Below are 9,644 nucleotides of genomic sequence, written 5' to 3' on the forward strand. Positions count from 1 at the left end.
CATGATGCAACTTAGCAAACCCAGAGCCCAAAATTAAACATAATTGAGGAATATGAAAGAGATGTAAATTATATATTGTTACATTTCCTCAGAGAAAATAAAGAGTAAAATAGAAAGAAAATACAATAATAAAGAATATTATAACTACAAACTAATAAAAAACAAATTATAAGCATGCACAATGTTATAATCAAAGGGTAAATTTGATAGAGGAACAAAGAAAACTTTTATAAATAAAATCTATAAAAACCAATAAACACAAACTCACTGCCATGGAGTTAATTCCAACTCATAGCAACCCTTCCTTGAGTTTCTGAGGCGATATCTCTAAAGAAGTAGATTATCCAGTCTTCTTTCCAAGGAGAGTTACCAAAATATAAGAGGAATCATAAACAAATGTTATATGATAGTTGACTACTACTATTGAATTGTTCAGAAAATCATGACAATAACAAACTGAGAGGTAACAACAGTATGCAACAGGTAAAGTATTACTGCCTATAATATATTTTAAAAGTTTAATAAATTGGAAGCCTAGAATTATGTACTAATTAATAATTGAAATTAAAACACAATTACAATTTCTCAATGACTATGTTAAAAACAAGTTTAAATATTTTTATAACCATCCATCAAGATTTATTAAAATAGATCATGTCATATACAATTTTTGATGAGCGGATTATTGCTATCCCTTTTTGGAAAAATTTGATGTCATAGTGTCTAAGACATTTGACTGCTAACCAGAAGGCTGGTAGTTCAAGCCTACCAGACACTCCTAGGAAGGAAGGTTGAGCAATCTACTTCCATAGTGATACCGCCTCGGAAACCCACAGAAGGGTCACTATGAATCAGATCTGACTCCACAACAGTGTGTTGTACTTGCGTTGTATTGAAATTTTATAAATGCATGTTTTTACCTTGGCCCACATACTTCTAGGAAATTATTCAATGAAATACCTCTTAAGTACGTGAAAGTGTATAAAACCTTCAGTCAATATACCCACACTTAGAAAACTTTTTCACAAAATATCCTTTAGCATTTATCTACACAATAAAATGTTAAACCTGGGGTTTAACAATGTGATGTAGCCACATTTATCTATATATCAAATTTTAAGGAAAAAAGAAAAATCAGTAGGTTGTGTAAATGTGATTCTTTTGAATTGGGTTGCCAAATGCATCTTGACTTGAAAACATTAAGAATTATAATTATGCTAAAATTATTAGTTAATTTATCAAAGTACCAAATATTAATTTAAGAAACAATATTTTATCTTCTATGGCCAATAAATTGGAACATTCATTTTAAAATACTTAGTTTCAGTCATAAGTTGTACAGACAGCAACTTGAAACAGGAGATTAGAGATTTTCAAAGGCAATTGATTTGTCAGCACATCATGAAAGGGAGATTTTAACAATGCAGAGGTCAAATTGAATGAGTCATAGAGATGTAAAATCTAATAGAATATTTTGAAATATCTGGTTGTTTGTGTTTTATTGGCTAAACACAATGTATCTATTGGGATATATATATTGTACACTCTTTTACCTTAGGACATAAATGTTAAAAAATTAGGAACAAGACTTGCATTTGGTAAGACTGAAGGAAATTCAAGGAGTGAAATTTGTTTGATAGATACACTGCAACCTAAGTTTTGTAAATTTAGATAATTCTTCTCTAGGTGGCATAGTGCCTAAGGCATTTGACTACTAACCAGAAGCCTGGGGGTTCAAACCCAGCAGCCACTCCTCGGAAGGAAGGTTAGGCAATCTACTTCCATAGTGACACTGCCTCAGAAACCCAAGGAGGGGTCCCTAGGAGTCGGATCCGACTTGCTGGCAGTGAGTAGGTGGATGGAGAATCAGAAAAATATACTAAATAAAATAATATATCTTAGATGTTTATAGGTCCATGGGTGGATAGAATTAGAATGGGCCATCTATCCACATAAGGAAAGTGAGAGTAAAGAACACTTGTGCTCACTTTCCATGTTAAAACTTGGTATGTGGGGAAAAAAAAAAATTGAAAGATAATGTGGCTAAATAACAATACAAGGTGGATAATATTTGTTATGGACTGAATTGCATCCTTTAACAAACACATGTTTAATTCACACTCTTTACACCTGTGATTGTAACCTTCTTTAAAACAGGGTTTTCATTTCTTATATTAATGAAATCATGCCAATGTAGGGTGAACCTAAACCTAATCACATCTGAGTTATAAAAAGACAAGGATAGACCCAGAGACACACACAAGGAGGGAAGACAGACACTGTGAGTGAGGTCTACAAGTCAAGAAATGCCAAGGAACCAAAGAAAGCCAGAGGCTAGCAATGAGGAAATTTGGCTTCCAGAACTGTAAGAAAATAAATTTCTTTAAAGCCATTCATTAATAGTGTTTATTTTAGGACAATACTAGATAACTAAGAAAATGGCTGATACGTCTTAAAAGAATCAGTGAGTTTTCTGTGGGCCAATATAATTTATGAAAAACCTAAACGTGGAGAAACATCAAAAATTAGTGTCACAGAATATATTTATTGTGAATAAATATGATTTGAGTTTGGAATATCTTCAACCTTGAAATTATCAGGCAAGTACTGTACAGAATGGATAGTGAGAACATGTTATCTAGGTCATTGTCCTGATAATTTCACAGGCCATAGCATCAGAACACTTGCACTGGTTCAGGGTGGGTTGGTTGGAGTAATAGTGACTAGGGATGTGCCATATATTTTCCAGTCGCACCCTGGGATTTCTGTTCCTCCAAATTGGCTGGACAAACATGATTTGCTAAGAGTCCAATGCCTAAAGAAAACTACCTCAACTAGGCTGCTTACTAGGTTGTTGTTTGACTTGAAGAACTTTGGAAAAGACTTCCTCAAAGGCTCAAGATTCAAAAGCACACTTAAGGACAGATACACTGCATGGGTCACCCCAAATCTATGAACCCAGATCTGGACTCGAGGAGAATTAAAGAGTTTGTCAGATCTTATGTTATGTTGTTATGTGCTGTCGAGTCGGACCCGACTCATAGTGACCCCTCCTTGGGTTTCCGAGGCAGTATCACTACGGAAGTAGATTGCCCCATCTTCCTTCCAAGGAGTGGCTGGTGGGTTTGAACCACCAGCCTTCTGGTTAGTAGTCAAGTGTCTTAGCCACTATGCTACCAGAGCTCCCAAGAAACCAAATAATCCTGAGTACCAAAAGAATTAGTAAAGTATCAGGAAAAATTGGCATAGAAAGCTAGGCTAAGGTAAAGATCACTTTAGTGATACTGTTTTGTGGAATGTAGAATGACATGACAGTAACATGCTTATAGCTGTAATTGAGGACTCTGAAGAATGATGACAACATGTAGAGAGAACAACCAAGAATTATGTGTTTCATGTTGCCCCACACCATTAAGTGGCTCACTATTATATAATATTTATCACAGTGCTTGGGAAGTTACCACCTATTCATTGATCCAAAACTTATATTTTAACTTGAAATTAGTAAAAAGATGAAAGCATTCGTTAGAAAATACTTTAGAAGTAAGTAATTAGTGATAACATCTTACAAAGAAAATAGAGTTTAGTAAAGTTATTTGTTTTTCTTCAAAAACATATATAAATAGTACCAGAATGAGGAGAACAATCAATTCTTTTCTTTCTGAATTCAGTGTATTTTCCCATTTTATGGAACTAATGCCATTACCCCCCTCAATCACCCTTGAAATTTGCTTTGATTGCTTTGTAAGGCAAATGAATGAGTTTCTCACATGCAGGGTTTGCTTATTCTTCTTAACTCAATTCAGAGTTAATGATCCCAAATAATTGTTCAAACTAGTTCAGAGACCATCTGACAATTCAAAAGAGACATTTCTGCATGGAAATGAAAACATGTGTGCATGTATTTTGCTTCATTTATGTCTATTGAGGAAATACTGAATGGGAGATATCATTAATTGATCGTATTTTATAATGCTTAGTTTTTCCAATGATAATAATCATTGTCACAATTTTCACAGACAATCTTTTATTAGATCCTATTTTAACAGTCCAATAGGAAAGTATTATTAATTCCATCCTCCAGAAGAACATATTTTATGTAAAGGAGATTACACCATTTTCAGTAGTATAGATGGAATCAAAACTGAAAGGGTGCCGGGAGCCTTTGAATGGTACCATGTTTCCATGTACTTAAACAACTTAATATACTTCTATTTCTATGAAAAAATATATATACTCCTTTGGTGATGTCAATATATTTATATTTATATATTATTTGAAAAACAAAACAAAAAAAATAACCTTAATATTCTAACTGTTTTGTTGAGAATAAACTGCAGGGGCACAAGAGCAGGAGAATGAAGATCAGTTAAGAGGCTATGAATACAATCTTATGTGAGACAATTGTGAGGGTGGTGGTAGAGAAAGTATGGACAGAAATATTCAGATGTATTTTTCCATTGGAGTTGATAATTGGGAATGGAGGTTGTGAGAAAGAGTGGGGTTTCGGGTAACTTAAGGATTTGCTGTCTGATAGTTTACACAAATAAGATTTCTATTAAAAAGATAGAGGAGACTCTGTAAGGTGTATATCTGAGGTCAGGAGAGGGGTCAGCAGAGGGCAGGAAATAATATTGATCATGTTAAAGCAGAGGAGCTTATTGTACTCCTGAATTATTTTGGGTTCATTCAGGAAAAAAAAAAGAGCTATTCCTTTTCATATAGAAATTAGAAGTTATACCCATGTCAGAAGAGCTGCGATTTAGGGTACAATGGTCAGAGAAATCAACACTAAAGCCTACAGACAACAACATGCTGAAATAGTGAAACTCATTGCTGTCACTTGTTCACTACGGAATCCCACAAGTGTTAAGATTTACTGAAAAGACACCCCCTCACTGTCTTTGTGTGTAGTAATGAGGCAGGTGGTTCTTGTGTGATCCCCTAGCTGGCTGTGACTTTCACATCTACTCACACATTTGACTGCCACTGTCCCTAGAAATAATGATCCTCTTTTTCTTCTGCCATTCAAGTTTTCCAAGTTCCACTCATTAGCAACCCTAGTCCCTAACCATGTCGAGAAGTAAATGCCAGGAAAAGTAGTTCATAGTTTTGACTCATCAGAGAAAGTCTTAAGATAAGAATATTGATGGTGACAAGTTAAAAAAAAAAAAAAATCCAGTAGAAATCCCTAATCAAAATAATTAGTATTAGGTTAGTAAGAGTTGGATAGAGAAGTCTGTTTATCAGACAATTAATATTGAAATGATAGATCTGGTAAGCTTTATAATATTGAGAGTACATAACAGCATGTGACTGGATGAAAACATATCAGAAACAAATCTAGACAAAGAAGAAAGGTTGTCCAATTATCTGGCATATAGGAGAGGAGACAAAGAAGACTGAGAAAGAGTAGCTATTGAGGTAGGAGGATGCATTAGTTTTCCATTGTTGCTTTAACAAATTATCACAATTTGTTAAATAGCTAAAGCAATACACATTAATTATCCTCCAATTCTGAAAGTCAGAACTCCAGAGTAGATTATATGAGCTAAAATAAAAATGTTGACAGGACTATGTTCCCTCTGGAAGCTCTATGGGAGAATGTGTTTTCGTGCCTTTTCCATTTTCTACAGGCTACCCACATTCATTGGCTCATGATTCCATTTTATCTTTAAAGCCAGTAGCGGCCAGTCTAGTCTTTGTCATATTGTGTAACTCTGACACTGTCCATTCTGCTTTCCTCTTCCACATGTAAGACATTTGTGGTAACATTAAGCACATCCAAGTAATGCAGAAAATTCTCTCTCTTTTACAGTCAACTCATCAATAAGCTTAATCTCATCCATAACTTTAAGTTATTTTTGTCCTGTAATGTAACATATTCATAGATTCCAAAAATTCAGCCTTCAATGTCTTTGGAGGACCATTATTCTGCTCACCACAGAGATAAACTAGGAGACTGTAATGTTCTTGAAGTCAAATGCTTCAAGGTTTGAAAGTGATCAAGGATCATTGAATCTTCTTGATGACTTAATTGGATTACCTGCTGATGGTACAATTAGATCAAGGACTGAAACTGAACATCTTGGAGGGCACTGATAACTTTGACAAGAAAAGTTCTTGTGGATTGGTTGGGTTAAAAGTCTGGTGGCAGATAACAGCAGGAAGAGAATTTAGAGATACAGAAAGTAATAACCACATTTTAAAAAATTTACTAAAGGTTAAATACAAATTAGTTATTATTGTATATTCATTTAATTCTTACAAAAATGCAAGCATTAAAAGAAGCATTTTGTTACTCATATCTCTTTAAGATATTAATATATGAATATAATATGCTCATGATATTGTATTGCTCATGCTATGATTAATCTTCATTATTGTCACTTTTAAGTTTACAATAAAATACCATTATATTATATTACCATTAAAATATTTCAAATAACCTGGTAATAGATCTGGAATGTGAATCTACATGTTTTTTGGTCCACAGTATTAAGAATAGGAATTGAAATGTAAAATCTCCCTAATATTAATAGAAATAATTAAGTGTAAACTAATGACCAAAATGTTGGCATTTGAATCAACTCAGAAGTGCCTTGGAAGATAAGGCCTGGCAATCTGCTTCTGGAAGGTCAAGCCTTAAAGACACTGTGAAACTTAAAACTTTAAAAACACTACTCTGCTTCTATTGGTCACCATGAGTAAAAATCGACTTGATGGTAACTAATAACTACAGCAGAAACATGTTATATTTCTTATGTAGTACAGTATAGTCAACCCTCCATATCCACAGGTTTCCCATCTGCAGATTCAACCAACTGCTGATTGAATATACATACTAATTCACTCCTATAAACACAATTAAGTGGTCAAAAAATGAACAAAAAACCCAAACCAGTTGCCATTAAGTAAATTCCGACTCATAGAAACACAATAGGACAGAGTAAAAGCATTACATAGGATTTCCATGGCTGTAAATCTTTATGGAAGCAGACTGCCACATTGTTCTCCCATAGAGCAGTCAGTAGGTTTAAACTGTCAACCTTTCAGTTAACAACTGAGTCTTTAACCACTATGCCACCAGGACTTTTTAAGTAGCCAAAATAACCCCCTAAAGGCTAAAAGGGAGTGTAAAGTGCTATTTACATAATATTTACATTATATTATGTATTGTAAATAACCTAGAGATGATTTAAATCATACAGGAGAATGTGAATGTTAGATGCAAATATGATGTTTTACATAAGAGACTTAAGCATCATTGGATTTTTATATCCTTCAAGGTTCTGGAACCAATCCTCCACAGATGAGGGATGGCTCTATTAGGAACTGAGCAAAAATATCTTCACATATTAAAGATCATCTATGATAAATGAAAGGAGCTCTGGTAGCGTAGTGCCTAAGGCACTTGACTGCTAACCAGAAGGCTGGCAGTTCAAAGCCACCAGCCACTCCTCAGAAGGAAGATGGGGCAATCTACTTCCGTAGTGATACTTCCTTGGAAACCCAAGGAGGGGTCGCTATGAGTCGGGTCCGACTCCATGGCACACAACAACACCAACAACATGATAACCAAATCAACGCCTCTTTAGGTTTCTGAGGTGGTATCACTATGGGAGTAGATTGCCCAGTCTTCCTTCCGAGGAGTGCCGGTGGGTGTGAATCACCAGCCTTATGGTTAGCAGTCAAATACCTTTGGCACTATATCACCAGAGCTCCTATGATTACTGAAGATTAAAAATAAAACATATATGTGGAGATAGACAGTTTCTTATATCTCTTTCAAGCTATAGCATTATTTTATTCCTTTATGAGATTATTTTGAATATTCATGAGTGAAATTCATATTTTCTGAGACTTGTACATTCTAAGTTCAATTATTGCCAATTTAAAGCTATTAATTATGATTATTATTATTGTTATTTTGATAATGTACCTAAATAGGTAACTGCTTCAGTTTCCCTGTCATTAAAAGAGCTGTAAGCCTATAGAAGGAGCTCTGGTGGCATAGTGCCTAAGGCATCTGACTGCTAACCAGAAGACTGGTGGTTCAAACCCACCAGCCTCTCCCTGGAAGGAAGGTTGGGCAATCTACTTCCGTAGTGATACCACCTCAGATACCAAAGGGGGGTTCACTCTGAGTTGGATTTGACTCTATGGCAGTGAGTTTGGATTGATTTTTTTTGAAGCCTATTGAAATGTTTCCAGTGTTATTCAAATAAAAGTCAGCGTTGTTGTTGTTGTTAAGTGCCGTCGAGTCGTTTCCGACTCATAGAGACCCCATGCACAGCAGAACGAAACACTGCCCGATCCCGCACCAGCCCCACAATCCCTGCTATACTCGAGCCCATCATCGCAGCCACTGTATCAATCCATCTCGTTGAAGGCCTCCCCCTCTTTCGTCGACCCTCCACCCTACCAAGCATGACATCCTTTTCCAGGGAATGGTCCCTTCTTACAACATGACCAAAATAGGTGAGACGAAGTCTGGCCATTCTCGCTTCCAAGGAGCATTCTGGCTGCACTTCCTCCAGGACAGATCTGTTAGTTCTTTTAGCAGTCCATGGTACTTTCAGCATTCTTCGCCAGCACCACAACTCAAAAGCATCAACTCTTCTTCGGTCTTCCCTATTCATTGTCCAGCTCTCACATGCATACAAGGTGATTGGAAATATCATGGCTTGTGTCAGGCGCACCTTAGTCCTCAAGGAGATATCCTTGCTCCTCAGCACTTGAAACAGTTCCTTTGCAGTTGACTTTCCCAATGCTACACGTCGTCTAATGTCCTGACTGCTGCTTCCGTTGGCATCGATTGTAGAACCAAGCAATGTGAATTCCTTGACAACCTCAATCTTCTCTCCATTGATTGTGATGCTGCTCATTGGTCCAGTTGTGAGGATTTTTGTTTTCTTTATGTTGAGATGTAATCCATACTGCAGACTGTATTCTTCAACCTTCATCAGTAGGTGCCTTAAGTCATCCTCACTTTCAGCAAGCAAAGTTGTATCGTCTGCATATCTCAGGTTGTTAATGATTCTTCCTCCAATCCTGATACCACGTTTTTCTTCATATAGTCCAGCTTCTCGAATTATTTGCTCAGCATATAGATTGAATAAGTGTGGAGACAGAATACAACCCTGACGCACTCCCTTCTTGATTTTAAACCATGTAGTGTCCCCTTGTTCTGTTCGAACGACAGCCTCCTGGTCAGCATAGCTTGTAAAAATTCTGAAAAGATAAGAGAAAATTTTGATTATTTTAATTAAAAATAGCAATCCAGAAATTTACATTTCATTACTCCACATAACTTAAAAGAAAAGGAAACAAACATCCATCATGTATTTGCCTCAGATACTGTACTTGATATAAACAATTTCATGTGATTTCCTACCACATACACAATTGTTAAAGATGACATAGAATATTTTCTAAATAAGTTTGCTATTTTCTCTTTGATAATAAAATTAATGATTTTTTAAAAAATCCTTTAAAGAGAAGAAATCAGACTATTGGTGACTTATTGTAATAGTTATGCATCACTGCTCTTATGACTACACACTTTTTTTATATGGATTGAAACGTTGTGCTTTTTTAAAAAATACACTTGACAGTTCAACTTGGTTTAAACAGATTATAAA

The sequence above is a fragment of the Orycteropus afer genome, unplaced genomic scaffold (assembly GCF_000298275.1).
Source record: "Orycteropus afer afer isolate SDZICR_OR568_19922 unplaced genomic scaffold, OryAfe1.0 scaffold00351, whole genome shotgun sequence".
Classification (NCBI taxonomy): domain Eukaryota; kingdom Metazoa; phylum Chordata; class Mammalia; order Tubulidentata; family Orycteropodidae; genus Orycteropus; species Orycteropus afer.